The sequence below is a fragment of the Lacerta agilis genome, chromosome 2 (assembly GCF_009819535.1).
Source record: "Lacerta agilis isolate rLacAgi1 chromosome 2, rLacAgi1.pri, whole genome shotgun sequence".
Taxonomy (NCBI): domain Eukaryota; kingdom Metazoa; phylum Chordata; class Lepidosauria; order Squamata; family Lacertidae; genus Lacerta; species Lacerta agilis.
The window spans coordinates 67,011,852-67,037,018 of NC_046313.1; the positions used below are offsets into that span (position 1 = coordinate 67,011,852).

The 25,167-nt window shown below is 44.2% G+C and overlaps 1 protein-coding gene across 1 annotated transcript in view; it reads right to left on the reverse strand.

Moving 5' to 3' along the window:
* Nucleotides 1-13,428, reverse strand: part of CAMKV (CaM kinase like vesicle associated) — a 60,164-nt gene extending 46,736 nt beyond the window's left edge. Inside the window, exon 1 of the mRNA XM_033140569.1 lies at nucleotides 13,121-13,428. The gene's annotated coding sequence lies outside the window, so the exon portion shown is untranslated. The remainder of the gene's footprint in view (nucleotides 1-13,120) is intronic.
* Between the last annotated feature and the right edge of the window lie 11,739 nt (nucleotides 13,429-25,167).

Here is a 25,167-nt window from a genome sequence, read left to right on the forward strand (position 1 = left end):
TAAATCTGGCCCGCGGACGGTCCGGGAATCAGAGTGTTTTTACATGAGTAGAATGTGTGCTTTTATTTAAAATGCATCTCTGGGTTATTTGTGGGGCATAGGAATTTGTTCTTTTTTCTCTCTTCAAAATATAGTCCGGCCCCCCCACAAGGTCTGAGGGACAGTGGACTGGCCCCCTGCTGGAAAATGTTTGCTGACTCCTGATGTAGAGGGTCTATGCTACAGTTAGGCCCTCCTATCTTACCCCCCCCCAAAAAAAACCCTCAAACATATGTGGTCCAGCACAGCCATTGCAGCAGCAATGAATGCGATAGCTCCCAGAAGAATCTGTAAAGGATTCCTCTATTATCCCACAGCGATGCCACCACTTGTTAAAAGATTATTATAGCTACTCTTACTATAATCCCAGTTTGCTGCCACCAAACTGTCAAGGATTAACTCCTGTTATCCCACTCCACTTCAGCTCTTACACCCCTTTACTTATTTGTTTGACCCTGTTTCCTCACTGCCACCATATATTTAAATTGCAAGTTGATGATAAACCTCTATTCACCCGCTAACAGCTGTGGCAAAGCGCGGGACGAAATAGTACGGGCACCACTTCCAAGTAAAACCATGTACGTAAGATGTCTTTTGTCTTTGATCAACAAATCATTAAAATGGGCAGTCATGTTTAGCTTTAAATTTAATATATAATAAACTTAACTTGGCTGCTCTTACTATAAATCAGACTGTTCACTCTACCAGGTTGCTATAACGTTAAAAAGACAATTCTGAGATATTAAGTTCTTCCTCTTGTCTAAACCAATAGCTAATGACCCTGGCCACTCTTAACTCAGTGCTTGCTTTGACAGAATGTAACTCACAGTCCAGCCAACTGCAGCCCTATTGTGGAAACTTTTTGCCTCTTACATCTCCTAGGAGCAAGTCAAGGTAGCATATATGCAGTTAACTCTGCACATTCCACAATGTGAATTCAGATAAAAGCAAAACCTTTATCTCATAAAACCTCCAATAAGTATACAAAAGTGATTTTTCTACAGGATCACATCTCCCCTTGATGCAAAATATTGTCATTATAGTGCTATGAAAAGAAAATATCTATTATTATTATTATTATTATTATTATTATTATTATTATTATTATTATTATTATTATTATTATTATATTATATCCTTAAGAGTGACTAACTTCTTGGGCCGATGTGTAAGAAGTAAGAAACAAATCTGCATTTATTGCCCTAAAATCTGCTCACGTGGGAAGGCACACGTCGCGTACACTACTACTCTGAGTATGCAGGTGAGTGCAAACAATGAATTTGGCATATCAGTGGAGGTGGAGGATGAGGAGAGAGAGGCTTGGGGCCCCAGCAATCCAGATCTGCACTGACCTCATGCTGGAATTTCCTCACTGTGTTTCTTTGAACAGATGCTCCTTGCTGGTATTCCATCCACATGCTGCTGTCTCAACTTTGCTCCGAGATTTCAGAGGAAAATAGCAAGAGGCAGAGGCAGAACACACACGAACCCCTCCAAAATAGCCTGTACCGAATCTAATGGCATTGCTAACATCAATCATAGGCGCACCAACAGGGGGAAAAAAAACCACCACCAAGTTGGATGCTAGGCAGTACTAAGGAGAGGAGTAGCAGAAAGATGCTGTTTTATAAATCAGCAGCTTGTTCTTACTTCAGACACTGCCTTCCGTTACTGTTCTCCTGGGCTTAGCAGCAAGAGAACATGCTGAGAAAAGGCAGCAGGAACACTGAGAGTCATCAGGGCAATGTGGGGAGAGATGATTACACACAAGAAGAAAAATTACCACTGCTCTAGCAATGGGCTGGTTCGAGTTATTTTGGCACCGCACTATAGACCAGTGTGCCTCAACCAGGTGCCCTCCAGCTGTTTTTGACTACAACTCCCATCAGACCCAGTCAACTGAGGCCGATGGAAGTTGTAGTCCAAAACACCTGGAGGGCATCAGGTTCGGGGAGACAAAAATGAGTCGTTAACAGAGTTATTGAATTAGCAGAGAACCTCATCAGAGGACAGGCTTTTAACAAGTACTGTGTAATTGGTAACCACACAACACTGGAGATTTGTGGTTGCTGTTTCAAAACTCAAATTGGGGGGGGGGCACTGTTAAGCATAATTGTTTAATTGTAAATGGAAAATAGCTCTCTATGTGTATTGCTAAAAGGAGCATGGAAATTTCCATTGAAGCTAAGTGAAGCTCTCTGAGCACCAAACAGGCTGATAATTAACTGAAAATGTATCTCTGCTACTCTCTCATGTGGTGTTTAACTTAGATTACATGGGAGGGGTATTCAGTTGCAAATCTCCATTTTGTGGGAGTTGTCTTTGTTCTCAAGCCACCTTGTGCTAATGATTCTCTCCTGGAGAGAACAGCCTCAGGCTGGAATGCAGGATGCATGGAGAGAAATAACTTTGATTTCAATCCTGTTTGGAGTAATTTTACATTTCTAAGAAGATGTATATTTGCTTGGACAAGCACATGATTTTATGCAACTATTTGAACGTATCACTATTGTTGTAAGTCTGTTTTGAAGAAAGTTCTGTTATAAAAGCTTTGGAACCATTTTTTTGGTCTGGACAATTTTTATTCCAAGAAGAGTCAGGTTTTTATTCATCCTATTGCTTCCAAATGTGCAATATTAATAACTACAAGAGGCACACCTACCCCCGCCTAGCTCTCATGGTTGCTGAGAGAATTCTCTCTGGGCTTTGCCTTTCCTTCCACCACCTTCTGCATGACTGCCACATACAAGGATTGGGGGAAAGGATGGAATTGGCAGTAGCTGCTTAGCAAGTGATCACGGCGCCTAACAGCTGTACCAGAGAGGAAGCAAGAACAGTACACCCGACTGTGTTCCCTCAATCCTCCAGATAGTACCTGGTCTTCAGCTAGGTCTAAATGTTACACTTACCACATTGCTAGTTGCCAGTTTAGAAACTGGAGTGTAATGTTGACAAGTGTGGTGTTTGCTCTGCATCAGGAATGGGGAACTCATGACCGTTCAGGTATTGCTGGGCTCCCAACTTCAGTCAGGCCCATCCAGCATGGCCTGGTGTTAGGGATGCAGGTGTTGGAGTACAACATCTGGAGGCCACAGGCTCTCTATCTCTGCTGCATAGTAGTCTACTGGTGTGTGTGTGTGTGTGTGTGTGTGTGTGTGTGTTGTGGAAGCATCATATACCAAGAGAGACAGGTAGCATTGAAAGATTGCCTTTTGTTTCCATAGGCTCTTCCCTTAATTAATATAGCTACCTTGCACAGGCAGGCAGACCTTGGACTCCCTCCCTTTGTGCAAGCGCTTTTACAAACCATGATAGGTAGCAAGAAGGCTAGACGTCTTCTGGCCACTGCACAAACTGCTCTGGCAGACGAATAAAAATCCCTTCCATGCCATGTCCCATGTGATGTTTCACTTCCCACACAATCAGAACATCATGCCATGCTGAGCTGGAAAGCGGGAGACTCAACACACCACCCGCACATGATATGCACATTACAGACAAGTAAAGGCATGGTGTGAAAACCCCAAATGTCATGGAGTGATGGTACCATTTAGGCCTGGCCTTTGCCTGCTCTTCCACTTGAACCTGAGCCCTGGGAAAATGTCCCGCCATCCCAGTTTGAGAAAACACTTAGTAATTATTCAGAATGCACATCTATCTTCCACTCCTTCTCCGAGGAGCTAAGGTTGCACAGAGACTCTGAAACACCCCCAGCCCAATCAAACTGGTTTTCAGGTTTATTTTTAAAAAGCGCTGACATATAAGTTATGTGTAAGTATGTAGAGTAACCATAGTGACTAGCCCCAGGTTGCCCAGCGAACTTCGTGGTTGAGCAGGGATTTAAACCTATAACACTCTTTAATGGAGTTATCACATTGGCTCTCAATTAACTTGAAAATAAATCAGTCTATCTTCAGGGAAGAACATGAAAACTTTTTAAAAATTATTTTTTACAGAGCAGTGTACAAAAACAAAACATTGGTAGCAGGCAGACAACCTGGTATACTTTGTAATGCGAGTCATAACTGAACCACGTACCTCAGGAGAACAAATGAGCTTGAACAAAGCAATTGACATTTATAGACTGAACATAAAAGCCATAAAATGGAATCAGTTTTCCAAGAATCAGTTGAGTATATCAGCGAAACAAGTTACAAAGTGGAATAAATGAGCCCACCTCCCCTAAATCAAACACAAAAGATTCCGGTCACAGCAAAAGGCTTAAGATCTGTTGCATATAGCTTGTTCCTATCTACTTCGTGTTCCCCCATCGCAGGTTTATTTTTGTTTTTTGACGAATGTAGCATTCTGTCACCCTTCGCCAACATTTGTACCACTCATTAAGCCAATATATTGACTTTGATTGAATTTAAATGGCTGAGCGCTTCATGAAGGAGTTCTTAGGGGGATATTTTCCTTAAGATCAGATCAGATGCCGGCTGGCACATTTGATCTTCAGCCATGTTTATAAATTATCTGTACCCAAGAGAGAAGCCACTTTAAGTTTGACTGTTTCATTTCAAATAGCAGCATGCCCTTAGATTTGCAAATTCAGCTTCCCTTTGGACCTCTTTTAACAAGTTGTAATGAGTCACTGCAGCCAGAATTCCCAGACCCAGAGCACCTGCCTTGAACAAGTGTGAACCCTATATCACAGGAAATAATTTTTTACAGGGAGGTGAGCAATCAAATAGACCTTTTTGATCTTGAACTACCATAAGCACTCCAGCCTGCATCCTGAAATCCATGGACATAAAGTCCACTTGTGAATTACGCTTGTGATTTGTGAATTATCCTTTCAGCTAAAATAAACATCTCCTCAAAGTGTCTTGTGACACCTTATCTAATAAGGCATTTGTTTTTGCTGTAACAAAAGTCATATCGCTACCCCCACTGGACTTTTTCCAAACAAAACATGGTCACCTTTATGCACCCATCACATTCTATGCAGGAGTCATCCTGTGGATTAAGTCTTACATTGTTTGTTGCCAGGATTGGGTGAGAAGAAAAGGCACAATCCACATTTTTGGCTTTATGAAGACAGAGGCTCTGCAGGCATCAAATATGTAATATGCTACTACTGAGCAAGCTTGCTGTTGGTGATCATAACTAGAGACATTTTTCTGCCTGGCAGAAAATCCAAGCGGTGATCCCATTTTGGGAAATATATCATTTTTTTTTTTTTTATAAGAATTTATTGACATTTTTACTTATAACAACATACAACCTTAACCACACCTACATTTATACACATACAAAACAAATACAATTACACATCTTATACAAAAATTGCCATGATTTTTCTTCTTAATTAGACATCTACAAAAAAAAAAAAATTTCTTTTTCCAATCTTGACAGTTGACTTCCCCTGCCTTTTCACCTTCGAGTTTATATCCATAATCTACTTTTTAACCTCTTCATTTAAAAAAATTAAACTTAATTATATATATAGAGTAAAACATTCATCTTAATCTTCATCTTAGTCTTAATCATCTTAATCTATAAACTTAAACCACTTAAAATGACTTCATTTATACTACATCCTTATAAATCCTCACAAATCATCCTCATCAAATCTATCTCTTCTATCCTTTGAACTGCTGCTAATAACATAAAAACTTGAAATATCTCTTTTCATATTCAAACAAATAATAAAACAAACTATTGTTGACAGTGTTCACCCTCCGATTTCAAAATACCATAACAGATTGCTTTAGATTTTACTTAATACTTCACCCCACACCCCCTCTGTCCATTCTTCTTCTCCTGATGGCATCAGCACTGAACTTCCATGCAACTTCCCTCTCCCAACGTCCACAGATCCAGGCACAGTCCAAAGCTCTCCTTGCCACGAGCTCCGAGGTATCCAACTCTCCCTCTCTCAGCTTCTCCGGTTCTTTGTAGCATTCCTTTTCTTCTTGTAAATACCTTAATTCTCTGTCCCTGGCCCCCGAGCTCACACCTCGGGGACTGGATATAGCAAATCTTAACATCGCCTTGGGGCTGCCACCCCCAACAAGCGAATTTCTTCTCCGAAGTAGCTCATTCATTTCTTCCCATCTTTCCATCCATCCTCTCAGCTCTTTGACAAGATTTCCTTCCAAAGTGTCAAAAGTTTTGTTAGCCTCCTCTGTGGGCAGTTGGTTCCATTTCAGACCCCCACACAAGACTTTGACTTTTCTGTAAATTAGTTCCACCTTCAAGGCAGTGAGCCTTTGTTCATCTGTTAGTCCAGAGTTCAATACCAGTTCAAGGACGAAACCCAGCATACTGGCAGAGGAGGAGGAAGTGGGTATCATATTTCTTCTCCTGTCTCTTTGTTCGTCGCCATTTTCCTAAGCTGGAGCGCAAACACCGCAACTTTAAATAGAGATATTTTCCGCTAGTTAGCTTCCCAAGAAAAAAGTTTGCCAGTCTCATGTATCGATTTTAGATACTTTATAACCAGTTCTGTGGCAGCAATCCCTCACATTGGTTAATTTCTTAGGCTCGAAGGGAGGGAGGCAGGCTGCCTTTCTCCTTCCCCCCGGATCGTTCCAAAAACACGATTTCTGCCAAGATTATTTACTCACGACCACCGGGTTCCTTTAGCTCCATTCTTCACAGGTAGAACTTGGACGCTCACCGCGGGCTTTGCCGCCGCATTTGCATCCCGGTTGGGGCATATCCCCGTAAGCCCGGCTCCGTTGTCCCTTCACCCCCACTCCCCCTTTACAGGGGGGTAGGGGAAGGGTTCGGAGCCTCCGCGGGCACAGCCGGGGAGCCCAGGGTGCGGGACGCTCTTCCCGCACCCCAACCGGAGCCGCGTGCTGCGGTAGCGCGGCTCCTAACCCCCGGGATGGATCGGGCGCCTCGCAGCCGAAGCAGCCCCGACCACCCGCTATGGCGTCGCCAGCCGGAAGTCTTGGGAAATATATCAAACTAAGTTATTGATTGACATTTTGCTTTTCTGTACCAGTACCCCCAAAATCTGCCACCTGATGTCCTAGTAGAGCTGATCCCACTGGGAACTTTGTTTATCTAAGGTTCAGTTCCAATATTAAACCGCAGCTTCAGAGATAGGAGCTAAAGGTTTCATTGTGACGTGTCAGAGGCCCAGACCCCCTCCCTGAATGATGGCTTTCTCCTAGAACAGTGGTTCACAAAGGGTGTGGCACGCCACATTGGTGTGGCAGGAGAAGATGGCAAGTGCGGCAGTAAGATTCAAGAGCAACCATTTGTCATTTATACTGACATTTCAACATCTGTATAGTATAGTATAGTATAGTATAGTATCAAAATAATTTTATATATGTCCACATCTCTCTTCAAGCACATTGGCTATTCTTCTACAGTTCTCCATGACATATTGTTGTGAACTGGGATTTTCAATTCTGACAAATATAAAAGATCAGAAAAGAGAAAAGAGCTTCTTTGTGTTGATGAGGAGGCAAGAGTTTGTTTGTCTTAAATTAGACTTAATATAAATGAGATTACCTGGCAAAAGCAAGCTCACACCTCATACTGGGAATGATTCATAATCTAATGTAGCTGCATTGTTTTTATACTTTCTGCATGTCCCATGATCACATTATAAAGTAGTTGTGTTTTATGTTATAAATCAAACACTGCGAGGAGTTGTCACTTTTTGCTTTCCAGTGTATTTCTTATCAATAAAAAATTAAGTGAGAGGTGCAAGCAAATTTTTATTCTGAAAATGTGCCCCAGAGAACTTCCAAATTCTGAGGGCTTCATAGGGATCCTCTCAAGTGGGCCGACTGTATAAATAAAGAGCAATTGCCTAGACAATTAAAAATGGGTTGTTCTCCTTAGTTTAGCCCTTTACTATATGTTTCCTTGCATATTAATAAACCAGGATGGATCAAAGTCGAAGCATAATTAATTATTTACCTAACTAACCCTTTCCCAACATCTTAATAACAGAACAGGCAAGCAGACAGATATGCAGAGTACTGACACGCACGTGTATCTGTATCTTCCGCAAGTCACGTCTTTTCAAACCCTTCTGTCCTGCTCTCCCCCTGCCTAGGCAAAGACCTATCTCTGTCAGGAACTCAAGTATGCCAGCAAGGCCAGGCTGAGCTGGTGGTTTTCACACCATGTGCCGAGATAACACACAGACTTGGCGGTATCTAAACAGACCCACAACATTAACTGTTCACAGATGGGCACCAAGATGGCTTTCCTCTGCTTCTCCTTGAAGGCTTTGATTCTCCATTAAATGGGAAATTATGAGGTGGGCAATAATCCGACCACAGTGGTCCATACATTGGTGACCTCAAGCCTGGACTCCTGTAACATGCTTTATATGGGGCTGCCCTTGTATGGGGTCTGGAAGCTGCAGCTAGTGCAGGATGCAGCAGCCAGACTGCTCACAAGAGCAGATTACTGGCATCATGCTATTCTACTAAGAGATATGCACCGCTTGCTGATTTGCTATCATGCCAGGTTTAAGGTCCTTGTGTTTATTTACAAAGCCATAAACAGCTTGGACCCAACATACCTTAAGCACCGTCTGATTCCTTATGCTCTACCTCTGCCACTGAGATGCTCTGATGGAGCACTTCTGGTGTTTCTCAAGCCCTTCAGGATCAGTTGGAACTCTCCACCTGTAGAGTTTTGCCAGGAACCATCCCTGCCTTCTTTCACACATCTTCTGGAAACTGTGCTGTTTATAGACGGGCCTTCACAATACGAGAGCCTCTTGCCAGCACAGACAATACAGATCTCAAGAGACCATTGGTTTGACTTGCTGTGATGCTTCCTATGTTCTTATGTTCCCAGACACTTAGGAAAAGAACCAAGTAAAGGCAAGGATTGTTTCCCCCCACATGAGTCAATCTGCTGGCAGCTACGTGGAGCAAATGTCTCTCCCTACCTGTGCATTTCTCTACCCCAAAGGGATGCCAACAGCCGCTTCTACCAACTGAGGTTGGAGAAAGGGAATCGTTTTAAAAGAGTGTTTTGCATGGGTTTCAGAGAGGCATCACTTCCCACTGTGAGCGCTGCCCACATGTTTCTTTTGACTCTTAATTCTGGTTGGGTTTTTTTGAAACAATACAGAAACTTGCAAAATCTCTTTAGTGGCTGCAGAAGTGGGGTGAAATGTACCCACCGAAAGCAGCCACCTTTATTTCAAACCTCTTTCAACTGCGGAAAGAAAGACCGTCTCCATCCTGAATCTATTCCTGAGCTGAAGCCTTTTCATCTCAACAGTGAACTCTGTCTGTGAAATGCGTCAAGAGCTCTGTATGCAGTATTTATCTTAAACGCCTTGGGGGAAAGAAGGCACCCCAGGGCCATGAAAGCAAAATACACCAAGGTTTGTGAAGCTGAGCTACAGGTTTGGTCTTTAAAATAAATGAGGGGCAGAAAAAGGTCCTCCCCTCACCCTCCATTGCAGTAGGAGATCACTGGATCTGCACGTGTGATTGAAGCCATTTTATGTGCCAACTGCACAATCCATCTGCATGAATACAACTCAACTGTCATTCACAATGCAGGATGATGGAGGAAGGAGATATATCAGAAAGCTCATGAATTAAAAAATAAATAAATGTGCAGCCAAACAGGTTTGGGACCAATCCTATGGAATCATAAGAACACAAAAAGACCCAAAGGCCTATCTTGTTCAGCAACCTGCCTTCCAGCGTGGCCAACCAATTGCCTACAAAAAGGCTGCAAACCAGGACATGAGTGCAACACCACTCTTCCCACTTGTGCTCTTCAGCAAATGGAATTCAAAAGCATTCTACCTCCGATACTGGATAGCAGTACGCAGTCATTGTGATTCGTAGCAATGCTTAACCCCTTAATGAAGAAATGCATGTGAAAACACAACTTGAAGGATCCAGGAAGATTTTGCAGAAAAGGCACACACCATCAGGTGACTTGCCCATTCCTGTCCCCAAATCTTTATAAAACGTATGTGAATTTTGAAATATGATATGTTTTTCCACATGCCTGTTTAGATTTGAGTTGATAGGCTGGGGGAATAGGCCACAGGGCTCCACAGGGAGGAATCAGAAGGGGCTCATTGGCAGCTCTGTGGAAAGTGAAATGTGACAGCAAGGGCCACATGCTTTAATAAGTAGACCAATTATCTAAAGCTTCCAGGAGCCAAGTGTAATTTTTAATTAGGGGACTTCAGATTAATGGCACACTTGTCCACTTCTGAGAATATTTTGGTTCTAGTATGTAACTGTAACTCATCTCATCCTGTTAATAATACCTTTAAGAGTCACAAGTGAAAAATATTAAAGACAGTCTTTTTAAGAACAAGTGGTAGCCATTTGGCACCTGTTAATGATGTTTCGTAATATGAAAACTCAATCACACTAGCTATAGTTAATCTGCTAATTAAAGAGGCAGATGATCAATCAATTAAAAATCTTTTAATTGGTTCACACTGCTACTGACAACGAAAACAGTGCATGTCATTTGCAGTTCTGGGACCCAAAGCCTAGGGGTGAGGCCAAACGGAGTTCTCTCTACTTCTGTTTACAAGGTTTGCTCAGAGTCCCTGAGCATTTGAGGAGGCACAGAAGTGGAAGGAGTCTTCTTCTTCTTCTGCAACTCCAATATCCCTAGCTCAGTCAAAAGTTGCTAATATGGCGAAGGTAGGAAAGGAATCCAATATGAATTGGCAGGAAAGGAATCTTCTGTTTCAGATGGCATAGTTTCTTCTTTCAGGGCGCCAACAGGCATATGAACTGAGATTCACCCTCTTCGGCATGTATTAATTAGCCCTTCTTGTACCCCTAGTTTCACATGGTGTTCCACATCAAGTAATCCAGTATGTTTAAGGCAGATGTGATTTTAGGATATGGCAACAGGGCTCTGAAAAAGCCCATATAAGCAGGAAGCCTCTGAAATACTTCCCACCCTGCACTGGGATTATATGGGTTTTAACTGCGAATGAATTTAATATATCCCAATACAGGCATCAGTTTGAGGGTTTGTCTAAATAAATAAATAAATAAATAAAATGGGGGTCTTTTATTTTGGCTAGTCACAATGTTTATGGTTGTGGAAGGCAGAGATTTACAGGGCTGGTCCAAAACAATCCCAGATGATATTTAGCACCCCCCCCTCCCACCGCAAAAATTATTTATCTATAGATGATGTTTTCTTGGTGGAGTTGTTTTATCCATGCTCTGGAGCCCTAGTCAAAAAGGCTACTCTGTCATTAAAAACGAACTCTGTAAGTCCTGTACAGATCTTAATAATGTTAACTGGATGAGAGCATATTGGGGGTATTTAAAAGCCTCAGCAGCCACCCCTTCGAATCTCAGCTTATCGGTTGATTAAAAAAACACAGAGAAACCCACAGCCAGGGCAAAAGAGCGCGCCTCCTTCCTTGCGGATGAGTTCCGTTTGCTAACGCAGCCCCGCGGGCGCTCTTCCCCCGAACCACAGCGAACGCTGGTGGCGCTGCGCACTCCAACCCCGGGAGTTTCTGTAACGAAGGACAAGAAAGCGAGGGACACGCCGTAGCCCGAGGAACACACATGCGAGAAAACGCAGGTCGAGCTTCCCCCCACCCCCAAGGCCAGGGGAGGCAGGCAGCATCTCCACCCGGGCGCCAAAGCAGAACCGCTAAACTTACAAGATGCACCCCCCCCCCCAGCACCGTCTAAGCGCAGATCCTCTATGGAGATCGTTCCCTTTTTAGAGGCATCTTTAGCCTGGATCTGAATCGAAGCATAAAAACTCCTGTTCTCAAAACAACACCCCACCCCCCACCCCCCGCACTCTCCAACCTGCAATTAAGACAGAATCTTTTAGTTGTGACATTCGCTGTTGTCATGGTAATAAGCGCGAGAGAGCGAGTTGATGAGCGGGGAAAAGGAAATCAAAATAGCAGAAGCTGCCCGGGGAGGGGGGGGGGAGCGGGCGGCAGCGAGAAAGAGTTGATGTGTGCGTGAGGAATTACAGTTGCTAATGCCGGCTAATGCCACCAGCTCCAGTTGGGCTTCCGCAGATTGTCCCATCCGGACTAGCCAGCAGCACCAACCCTTTCTCAAGGCACGAAACTTGCAAGCGCATAGCTGCAACCTGTATGTTGCTTCCACCAGCCCCGTGCGCGCGCATGGTTTGCCTGGGGAATGTGAAGCCGAGGAAGCTTTGCCTCCTCTGTTTCTCTCCGGTGCCACGGGAGTAAAGGAAGGCGAGAAGGACCCCGAAAGAATCTCAGTGGGAGGAGGGTGGGAGGAGGGGACGCCTGACTCGGAAGCAGACCCCCCCCCGCGCGCGCATCTGCCGCGTGGCCAGCCCGAATCCGAGCTGCCCCTACCCCGCTCCTCCATCGCTCTCTGCGCAAGGCTGGGAAGCCAGCCTCGCCGAGTCTCTCCCAAGAGAAGCGCGCAGACGACGACAGCACCTCCCGCCCCACAGGGGGCGACGTGCCTCTTTCTGCCCCGGGCCCAAGCGAGAATCCCCGATCGCCGCGGGAGAGGGTGGGTGGGTGCGCGCACGGAGCAGCAAAGGGACCAGGCGCCAGTTCCTTTTGCAGCAGTTGCAGATCGACTTCCACGTGGGTCTGACCTGGCTCCTTTTCTTAACCCTCCGCCAGCCTGCTGACTCTAGGGCGACCACCACCCCCGTCCCACTCTGAACCCCCTTTTCGCGCGCGGACCCCCCAATTAATATTTGAATGTGTGCGCGCGCTTATTGCACGGGCTGGGGAAATCAAGACAGCGCGAGTGGGTGGGTGCGGGAATGAAGATCCGCAATTGCTCAGCTCGGAGTCACTTTCCCGAAGTGAAGGTGCAGCGCAAAAACACTCCTAGCAATTCACAGCAACGAAGGGGAGCGTTCGCACGCAGTCCGGTCGACCCCACAGGTTGGATCGCCGCAGGGAAGCCACTTTCTCCCCAAGCTCCGCGGCGGGACAGGCGGCTACTTCCCGACGCGCAACCTTTCCCACTTATAGCCGCAGCATCAGAACCCCGCGAGGTAAAGCTGCCGACCGAGTTTCTTAAGGCACAGCCGTCTCCGGCGCCAAGGCTCCAGCAGGGGCCCTCCTCCCCTCGCCTCACTGCAGCAAGCCATGGGTGCCCCGCGCCGCGCCAAGACCCACCTGCAAATCTGCTCTGCCGCTGGAAGGGATCAGATTGGTGGGAAGCGTTCCGGTGGCGGTGGTGGGAGATGCCCTGTTTCTCGCAACGGGGACTTCTCGACCTCCCCGGGGTGATCGGCCCTCCTCAATAGCCCGCCCGGCTCTTCCCGGGGCGAGGGTGGCTGCAGGGTTGCAAGGCGAGATGTGGCGTCCGAATCCGCCGTAGGATCCCGTCGACTGAAGATGGAGCCGAGAGCGCTCGGTGCTCCGCGGCTCCTCGCAAGTTGAGCATCTCAGTTGAGTTCCAAGTGGGAAAGTTACAAAGGATGAAACTGACAAGGGCCCGCCCAGGAAGGGTGGGGCCACGGGCGACTGACGTCACCCGGAAACTTTACGCCCCTCCCACTACTTTTAACAATTGATCCTGGGGCCCTGGCCGGGTTACCTACTCCAGGTCCGGGACAAAATAATCGCCCAGGCTGGTTTAGAGAGGGGAAGCTAGGAAGACGCACATCCATATTCCTGACCAATCTGATCTGTCCCAAGAGAAAAGCCTTTCCACGAAACTCTGTTCATTACAGTGACGTATTTAATGTTTTCCCCGTAGTTTAACCCATAGGACCTATAATATACGACATTTGTAGCACCCCAGAGCGATAGAATATGCTAGTATCGTACACTTTTGTCACACAGCGCTGGGATTCGTTGCATTTTCATTACATCGGGATTGAACCCCGTCATCAACCGAATAGCAGAACAGAGACACATATAACAGGAAAAGAATCATCGGTGGTACATTAGGTTTAATGGTGAAAGAATTATTTTTGGATATTGTTGCGAAACGGCATTCTTGTTGCAAAAGAGGTAACTATACCTTAGGGAGGCTGGAGAATAAGCATTTGTCCTGCTGATGGACAGTCTCCCCTTTAGAGACACACAGGTGGCAGGCTAGCTGTCTAAAGTCATACCTTCCCTGAGTCCTCTGCAATACACATCGCGGGCTCCAAGAGGAAGAGGTCTCATGGGCATGACAAGTATGATTACGATATGCACATGAAATCACGCTCTACAGGGGTTATCCCAGAATAACAGTAAATCGCTTCTTTTCTAATTGATTTATGTAGACAGAGAAGGCATAAAAGAGAGGCTAATGCATGGAAAAGGGATTCCTTGATGGACAAGAGCTTTCCTCCCATACCATCATATGTCTTCCTTGCCCAGGCCAACAGTATTGTGGTCCATATCCTGGACATGTGGGTGCTCAGTGCATGCGGTTCACAATGCTGCAGTGACCTGATACATTATGCTTGGCTAGAAGCTAGAAGATCATGGGATTCACTTCATGCGCAGTAGGGCTGCAGTTGAGCGGTGAAACACAGTATGAGTGTTGTAGGAGGGGGAAAAAACACTCCAGGTTTCAGTTCCTGGCTTTTCCACATTGGGCTGGGAAAGAACCCTATTTGAAACCCTGGAGAGCTACTGCTAGTCAGTGCATTCCGGGAACAGGGAACCTGTGGACTTTCAGATATTGATAGACTACAGCTTCCCATCATCCCTGACCATAGGCCAATGTGGCCAGGGCTGATGAGAGTTGGAGTCCAACGTCTTCCATAGGGCCACAGGTTCCCATCCTGGGTGTAGACAATGCCTACTGATGGTGATGGACTGTTCGTCTTGGTACGAGGTGGCTTCCTGTGTAAAGGAACTAGAGGTGAGGCAGTTCTTTTCCAAGAATGAATGAAAAGATTTGATTAGAACTCCAGTTACCTGCCAGCCAGCTCACAAACACGACACTTGCAGACTTCTCCAGATATGACATTACAGGATTGTTCATGATTTTCTGCGCGGGTTACATATTCTTCAGGTGTTTTTTTTAAGGTTTCATTGACATGACTGAGTTGTTCCCAGCACTGTTAATATAGACACACATCATATTTCATATTATTTCTGTGTATAGACCTGATGACTCATTACAATGACATCAGCTCATACCTAGGCTTGCTATACTATGTGTTGATGAGACTGGGACCTAGCAGCAGCTTCCTGATGGAAAGTTAGCATCACAAGGAAAAGAAACATTGGAAATAGGGCCTTAGTTGACAATTAAGGAAAATCCACAAGGCACACCAGCATTAGCTATATATTACAAAGTAGGGCATCAAGGCACTGAGGTGGTGTGGATTACCTGGGGCCACACATTCAGTTTTACAATTTATGGCCAGAGATGGAATTGTACCTGCAAGTGTTTGTGAGCCAATTACTAAATTACACCATTACTTTGCTCTTAAATCAGGGACTGCACAGAATCACATTTTGCAACTCTCTAGAAAGGGCATTCTGTTAATCATTCTACTTCAGTAGCACCCTGGGATTTACAGGGTGGTTGTGGCCTGCTTGTGTATACTGAAAATGGATGCCTATCAGAGGAACACACTTGTCTGAATAATAGATTTTTGACTCTGCAGCAAATTAAAATATACACAGTGGTACCAATTCTGTGTTACTAGTCATAGCACAATCCATCTCTACAAGGGACTTTCTGGGCAGCAGACCATTTCTTATTTGTGCTGTAGGCTATGGACCTGCATGCTGAGCTCTGGCAAAATGACACAGTGAAGGTAACAGCAGCACACCTCTCTCGAAAATGGGTCTCATCAGCTGTCAGGGATGATGGCTGCTGTTTGGGAGTTGGAAGACGCAACCTCAATATCTGCTTCTCACACCATGCACTGTCACTGCACTGTGTGCAAGAAGGTATTTCACTGGTTGCACAAGACAGAATGGGGCTGAATGGTCTAGAGGGGTCCCACTTCCAGTGAGTCCCATTCTCTTGCATTATGGTGCAGTGATGGGTGCAATGGGTGGAGCATTCTACTAAATGTAATTAATGTGTGATTCTTACATCATTTTCCTTTGATTCCTTTCTGCTGGAATGGGTTTGCACAGGAGTTTCAGTTCTCATTTTGAATTCAAAAGTTTTTTGCCCTGCAGAATTGCAGACCAAAAAAAAAAAAAAAAGCTTTTGGAAACATGACCTCTAAAGTGTGAAGCACCCGATGGAATAAAGGAAAAGAGTTGATTCAATATAATTTTTTGATTTGCAGTGAGGGAGAAGGGCATAATGCATAGAAAGCTAATGCTATTCTAGGTTGCATCAACAGAAGTATAGTGTCCAAATGAAGGTAAATAGCAGTGCCATACCTGGAATACTGTGTCCAGTTCTGGGCGCCACAATTTAAGAAGGATGTTGACAAGCTGGAACGTGTGCAGAGGAGGGCAACCAAGATGATCAAGGGTCTGGAAACTAAGCCTTATGAGGAATGATTGGAGGAGGTGGGTATGTTTAGCCTGGATAAAAGGAATCTGAGAGGAGATATGATAGCCATATTCAAATATCCAAAGGATTGTCACATGGAAGATGGACCAAGCTTGTTTTCTACTGCTCAGGAAGGGAGGACTCGAGCCAATGGCTTCAAGTTATGAGAAAGGAGATTCCGACTAAACATTAGGAAGAACTTTCTGACAGTAAGAGCTGTTTGACAGTGGAACAGGCTCCCTTTGAATGTGGTAGACCAGGGGTAGGCAACCTAATGCCAGGGGCCAGATGTGGCCCAATCGCCTTCTCAACCCAGCCTGCGGACGGTCCAGGAATCAGTGTGTTTTTACATGAGTAGAATGTGTCCTTTTATTTAAAATACATCTCTGGGTTATTTGTGGGGTATAGGAATTCATTCATTTCCCCCCAAAAATATAGTCCGGCCCACCACATGGTGTGAGGGACAGTGGACCTGCCCACAGCTGAAAAAGGCTGCTGACCCATGTGGTAGACTCTACTTTCTTGGAGGTTTTTAAGCAGAGATTGGATGGACATCTGTTATGGATGTCTGAGTTGAGATTCCTGCATTGCAGGGGATTGGACTAGATGACCCTTGAGTTCTTTTCCAACTCTAAAATTCTGTGATATTAATATACATTTAAACCTTGCCATTAGTAATATTGAGGCTATAATAGCCTTACTGATTTTATGCCAGAACAGTTGCTCCGGTGACTTCTGTCTTGAGGGCAAGGCAAATATGCTTTGGATGATCTCGCTTTCAAAGCAATAAGACACCTTATTTTTTAATCTCCCCCCTCTTTTTTAAAGAGGGCAAACTAGTTATTTTTAGAATCACCACAAAGATGAATGCTCACAGCTCCTTGGGCTGCACAGCTTAAAAGAGCTGTACAATTATTTTTTTATATTTAAAGAAGTCCATCTCTTTGTAGATAATGATCAGCCACTGGCTTGGCATGCCAGAATTATAACCTTATCTGCCTCATGGGGTATACCAGTTTCAAACTGATGAAGGTGTGAAAGAACCTTTGTTCTGGGAGCAGCTTGTATCAAAAGATATTTACGATACAGTATTAATTCCTTGCCCACTATATATGTATATTTAATACAGCCAGATAAATGTGAGGGATATTGACCTGAGGTGTTTCAAACTAATGTCTCAGCACTCTTTTAACATGCTGTGCTTTATTTTTTATTCCCTAGAAGGCATCAAAATTGGTGACCACTGGAGACGACCCACTAGTCAAAGTAATCCTCAAATGTTTTCTCTCTGATAAATATGTTCTTTCTTGCAGACCATAATTATGCTTAGAGCAGGCACAGGCAAACTCAGCCCTCCAGATGTTTTGGGACTACAGTTCCCACCATCTCTGACCACTGGTCCTGCTAGCTAGGGATCATGGGAGTTGTAGGCCAAAAAGCCGAGTTTGCCAATGCCTGGCTTAGCGGCAGGAAGGGATATTCCTTTTAGAACAGTCTTTGCCAACTTCCTGGTGTTTTGGGCTACAGCACACCTATCATCCCCAGTCAGCATGCAATAATTTTTGTATCCTATCCCCCTTTAATGTTGTTTGGAATATATTGTATCCAATGTATACAAAGTAGCTTATATAAGTTATTCATTTTGCAGATGGGGAACCTGAGGCTGAGAGATTAATCACTTCCCCAAGATTCTAGATTACATGCATATGTAGAAATACGTATCTTCAATTTTTTAATATTCATAATCTTAACTTACATATTGCAGGATACCAAAGATACATCAAATTTATTATGTATTTTTCTATATCCTGTAGTATGTAATTTTGGACAGTGAACACCTGTACTTTTAAAGCGTGCGCGCGCGCACACACACACACACACATATATATGTATGTATGCATCTATTGGTTGTCCTTGTTGTATTTCTGACCACTTTTCACCATAAGGTCCAAGGATGAGTTGCAATAATATAAAAAATACAATATTAAAACCTGTTAAAACAATTTACAGTAAGAAGAAGAGGGTAGCTCATAAAATATATATTTCAAGAGTCGAAGGCCAGGGTAAGGAGATGTGACTTCAGCATACAACAAAAACTATATGCAGTATAATACAATATATTATAGATTTTTAAAATAATAATTAATGGTTAAATTATTAAATTTAACACTCACAGCAGACGTGTGTAGGTTTGAAAACATTGTTCGTTATGTTCCAAGTAGATAAATAGAAATGAATAGAAACGACCAGCTTAGGTCTACTGATTTCCATGGGTCCACTCTGAGTATGACTTAATTGGAAACAACCTACTATTTCCAGTGGATCCCAAAATGTGGGATAGTGTCTTTATTTCACACAAAAATGGCAAGAGGGTCAGCATCAGTTGACCCCCTTTGGAGCACCCACTCTATAGAACAAGACCCAAGGCAATACAGGTCTGTTCCACCATATCTATTCCCAGCTCCACTATATTGCTACACTGCTTCGCCTTCTCCTCAGCTGTCATGCCAAACTGGCACAGGCAGAGCTGGCTGAGTGAAAGGTTGTTCCACTGACGTCCAACATACCCTGCTGAACCACTTCAACTGCAGAGGCAAGCTTTAAAACTGGATTTGGATGGTGCAGAATAGATACTAGTGAGGGACTTTCATTGTTTGCAGACAGCAAGTAGGGTTGGGAACAGACATAAAGCTCCTATAGGTGTCCCAATGGTAGTCAGGGGCATAACTACTACCCCCCCTTGTTTGCATAGGTGTTTCTTACCTGAGAGGTGTCTGAGGTAAAAATGGAGCTGTTTGATGCCATGATGGAGGTTTTTTCTCCCTCAGAATAGAAGAGAGGCCTTCTCCTTAACTGCTGTGCCTGTCGCCATGTTGGTGCTTCTAAGAGACAAGCTGTTGGAGAAAAGCTGTCAAGGAAAAGGTTTATTTCTGTTTGTTCTATCCGTTGGAAAGAAGCAGAGTTCTTATTGCCTCTTTCTGTCAGACACTGTCATTTTCAAAGGGGCTTAAGCATCAGGTGGCATATGAAAAGTGTCTGAACCATAAAAATGGTTTAAAAGACAGTAAAGGAATGGTACCACCAACTGTCAATCAATCTTTTTGACTAGCAGATTGTACCTGACACTAATTTAGTTTATTTCAGTCCGTTATTTATGGCCATTTCCTGTCAGAAAGTGGCATCAGAAACATTTCCTGTTTCGCCACCTATTGCAACAAAGGGGCAACTCTAAAGCAAGGACAGCTATTTCAAATTTCAACAGGGGAAATCTTCACAGTTGGGGTCAAAGGCATTTTTAATCAGATTTAATTGCAAAAGCAGTGCATTTGTGGTTCCTTTTAAAAAAAAATCCTTGTAATAATCAGAGATATAGGTCTTTCCCCACAAGCAATTATGCCCTGAGAAAACAGTTCCAGCAGCCTCTCCTCTATCCCATCATTAAATGCACATTGGAATATATCTACCCAGCTAAAATTAACTCCATTTATAGTTAAGAAAGGTCACACAACTTGCTGCAGCGAAAGCTTCTGATAATTCACACAAATCAGATGTAGCACACTACTGCCGTGTTCCTGCAACTAATAATATGCAAGACAATTGTCAAACAGAGGCACAGATTTAGACTTACCTCAAAATGGCTTAGTGTTATTCCTTAATCATGGCAGGAGGGAGACGACCAGATTGGGGGGAAATATACACTTCTGCATTCTGCGTCACTTAACAGAGTATTGGTACCTGCTAAAACTTAGCTCCATATGTTGCAAGCACACAGATTTCCTCAGTTATGATATTTAAAAAGCCATATAGATAATCAAATGCAGGTTTGACAAATAGGAGGATTTTTCCTCAGTTATACACTGTTTGATTTGTAAGAATGTAACTGTCTATGTTTTATGAGGAGAGAACTGATGTAAAAACCATGTTTAAATTCTGGAAGCTACATGAAATTAGTGAAACACAGAGGGATCCATCATGATTTAAAACAACTCACACCAAAAAACCTCCAATATTTAAGTTTAGAAATACAGAGGGAGACCAGAGATTCAAGGCCAGACCACTCAAAGAGACAATGGATGCAACTACCTGGATTTCACGAATGTAATGGAGGGGATGGGTGGATCCCAGGAGGTGGGGGAACAGATCTTGGATTTAGTGCTAGATGACCTGGGGGACAGCCTGAGTGGGATGAGGGACAGCAGCAGCAGCAGCAGCAGCAACAATAACAACAACAACAGCAACAACAACATATACCCAGCCCATCTGGCAGCTCCACAATAAAACACAATAAAACATCAACTATTAAAAACTTCCCTAAACAGGACTGCCTTCAGGTGTCTCCTAAAAGTCAGATAGTTGTTTATTTCCTTGACGTCTGATGGGAGGGCGTTCCACAGGGTGGGTGCCACTACCGAGGAGGCCCTCTGCCTGGTTCCCTGTGACCTCACTTCTCGCAGGGAGGGAACCTCCAGAAGGTCCTCGGCTCTATACCTTGGTGTCTGGGCTAAACGATGAGGGTGGAAACACTCCTTCAGGTATACAGGACTGAGGCTGTTTGGGGCTTTAAAGATCAGCACCAACACTTAGAATTGTGCTCGGAAACGTACTGGGAGCCAATGTAGGTCTTTCAAGACCGGTGTTATGTGGTCTTGGCAGCCGCTCCCAGTCACCAGTCTAGCTGCCGCATTCTGGATTAATTGTAGTTTCTGGGTCACCTTCAAAGGTAGCCCCACATAGAGCGCATTGCAGTAATCCAAGCAAGAGATAACTAGAGCATGCACCACTGGCGAGACAGTTCAAGGGCAGATAGGGTCTTAGCCTGCATACCAGATGGAGTTGGTAGACAGCTGCCCTGGACACAGAATTGACCTGCGCCTCCATGGACAGCTGTGAGCCCAAAATGACTCCCAGGCTGCACACCTGGTCCTTCAGGGGTACAGTTACCCCATTCAGGACCAGGGAGTCCTCCATACCCGCCCACCCTGTGTCCCCCCAAAACAGTACTTCTGTCTTGTCAGGATTCAACCTCAATCTGTTTTGCCAGGGAGGTGAAATCAGGACCTCAGTAAATCTTGGAGCTGGTGAACAAGACAGTGAGGAGTTGGATCCTGGAGGATGTTCAAGTAGGTTGTCAGAGATGTGTCCCACCCCTGTGATTTTGGACACCTCTAGTCAGGCACCTCCTAAAGAGTCATCACTGTTGGCCCCTCCTGTCACACCTGCCCATAAGGATCCTTCTCTGGGGAAGGCACTTGAGAGTAAGTCAGATACTGAGTCAGCACCTCTATCGCCAAGGATGTGGAGATGCTGGCAAACCTCACAGGTGCCCAGCCTGCTTGTAGAAGTCCTTGTTTGCTTGCCCAGAGCAGAAATGCCTAGCACTTGCCATGCTAAGGGTAGTGTCTGCCCCGCTCTTCAAAAGGAAGAGGCAGGGTGTGCAGAGCTTGTTGGGTCGATGTCTCAGCTCGTACTTAGCCATGCAATTCACCTGCGGTGCCTTTAATCCTTGTCCTGCCTATATATTGGTCTGGTTTATATATTAAAGAATTTGGCAGAAACCAAAACCCAAGTTCAAGTTCTTCCTCTGGCAGCGAGGGCCAGGCCCCTGGGTATTAACATTCCTCTATGTAAGCAACTGGGAGAGAAGCCTAAATTTGTGAGGGATGGCAAAGAGGCCACTTGTTAGCTGGGTGATATCTATGTTCTGACCTTCATCCGCCAGAGATGGTCCAAGATATTTTGCTGCCTGAGGTGAAGGGCAATAACGCATGAGGTGCTGGCTGCCTTCCACTGCACCGGAAAAGAGCAGGTTAGCATAGGGGCTGTGTCGTGGGTTTCATAGTGCACACTGCTTTGTCTCCCAACACCTTGCTTGCTGGCCCTGCTCTCCCAGCATCTTTCACCTGAGGTGACTGCCTCATTTTGCCCAACCTAAGGGCTGGGGATGAAAGACACCCCTCTAGGTCTCAACATCTGGACCTCAGCAGCCTTCCTAGGTGACACCATGTCTCCCGGCCATGCTGCTCATGAGAAGAAGAAGAAGAGTTTGGATTTGATACCCCGCTTTATCACTACCCAAAGGAGTCTCAAAGCGACTAACATTCTCCTTTCCCTTCCTCCCCCACAACAAACACTCTGTGAGGTGAGTGGGGCTGAGAGACTTCAAAGAAGTGTGACTAGCCCAAGGTCACCCAGCAGCTGCATGTGGAGGAGCGGGGACGCGAACCCGGTTCCCCAGATTACGAGTCTACCGCTCTTAACCACTACACCACATTCCTCAGGTGTTGCGGTCAGGTTGGAAAGTGATCATGAACTGTGATAATGCCTCTTGCTTATCTTGACGGAGGACGATGGGTGTGTAAGGATGGGCAAATCTTTAATTTTGGTTTCTCTCAGGTTCACATTTTCCCAGTTTTACATTCAGTTCTCTACATTTCCAAATCACTTTTTTTTAAGTTCTTACCAACATTTAAATGCGCATTTCTCCTAATATACACAATTTGTATGCAATTTTGCCTAATATAACATTTTTTGCAAGCTGTTTCTCCTATGCTGCATTTATTGCACTCGTGCCACAGGTTTGGGAAGAGGTTGTAGAAATAAAGTTATCTGTCCTATTGTTGTTGTTGTTGTTGAATAAAATACTGCGTTTAGATTCATTTTCCTGCAAACCAGCTTCAATCCAAATGAAGAGAAAGAGCAACCTATCTGCATTTTAAGATACGGTAGTAATGTGCACACAGCCAGCCACTGACAGCCTATGCTATGGCCAGCCACTGATAGGAATGCAGTTTTAAAGGAGGGGGGAAGTAAAGTGACAGACATAAAAAAATGAAAATGAGAAAAGAGCATCTTGATGAGCTCTTGTTTCCTTAATATGCTATTGCTATTGCTCAGCATAAAACAGAACATAATAGGTAAGGATAAGGATGGATTCTATTTGTCCAGAGCACCCAAAAAATATTGGGCCACTCCTCACGTTTTTGTTTTTTTTTAAATGTGTGTGTAAGTCTGGACCCAAAAAATAAATAAATAAAATCTGAGCTTTTTCAAGATTCAGTTTTGGTAAAATGTGACTCTTCCTTTCTGCAGAGCAATGCAAATACATTAATGAAATGCAAACAGATAAAGTGTCAACAGTGCGCGGCAGGGAAGGTACAGGCTGTGAAAGCCTACAGCAGAAAAATAAATGGACACACTGCATAAATTTTTTAGCTAGAATTGCTAGGAAGGAAGGGGGGGAAATACACATATACTAATGCAAAAAAAAAAAAAAACCAAAAAACACCAGACCCTAAAAGAGCAATGCCTTATATTTCCTTGAGATTACAGGTACATTATAGCTTTCTATATGCTTTCTGCACTCTGTAGTTTTGCTATAGTTGATGCTTGCTACTCAGGAGAGCTTATTAAATAAAGAATAACTGTCACAGCTTGTTCTTTTTTATGTTCAATTCATCAGTTTTCCAGTAAAAAATAGGGAGGGGGGAGAGAAAAGAAAGAAAGAAAAATGCAACCAATGCATTAGTTTTCATTTTATCAAAGAAGTAAAACCTGACAATAATACATAAGAACCTCTTCCTCCTCCTCCTCCTCCTCCTCCTCCTCCTCCTCCTCCTCCTCCTCCTCATTATTATTTCTATTTATTTCTATTTCTATTTCTATACTGTCCTTCATCTGATGATCACAGGGCAGTGTACAGTATAAAAACACCAAAATACATACTATTATGGGTTAGTGGGGGGACAGGGATCCCCCAGATCCCTGGTTGCCACATTTCCCCCTCTAGATTCTTGGGTGCTGGCCCTGCCACCCACAAGACAAAAGACCCTACATGTAACTGAGGGGGAGGTTGCCATTGTCACCTTTCCCGGGATAGGTCAGTCAGTAGAGAAGGAGACTCAACCTTAGGGTGGTGGATTCAAGCCCCATGTTGAGCAAAATATTCCTGCATTGCAGGGGGTTGGACTGGATGACCCTTGTGGTCCCTCCCAACGTAGCTGCATGCCTACTGAACACTTGAAAAGCCCAAATGTGTTTAGAGGTGAGTGAGCAGGGAGATATGGCATCACAAATCAACACAGCTCAGATGTCAAAAGAATGATCTAATTTAGATGTTTGAAAATAGCTTTAAATACCAAGCACATCTGCTAATCTTGTCATTCATTCACTTATAATTAATGAGCAGTACAAAATGTCAGTGGATTTTGGCTTAGTTTTAAATATTAATATGAGCTCATCCATATATATATATATATATATATATATATATATATATATATATGAATGATAGATGTTGGAAAGTTATGCACAGTAACCTACAAACCAAGTAGACATTGCACACCAGCACTTAGTATGATAACTGAAATTCTGACATTTTAAATTAGTTCATTCATAATTAGGAAGATGGGCACAGAGGGAGCCAGTGCCACAGTCCAACCTTGGATCTCCAGATGTTGTTGGACTACGACCTCCATCATCCATTGGCTATGCTGGTTGGGGATGATGGGGGTTGTAGTCCTACAGCATCTGGGGACCCAATGTTGTGGAAGGCTGATCCTCTTTATTTCAACAATGTCTATCCCACCTAACACTGCCATTTGTAAGTGGCATACAACGAAGTTACAAAAGAGATGTAAAGAACAAACTAAGTTAAAATGAACCATAAAATAAGAAACACTTACTTAAAACGCCTGATTTCAGACCATTATCCTGGTTTCAGATATTGATGTTTCTGGGGAATGGGTACAAACCC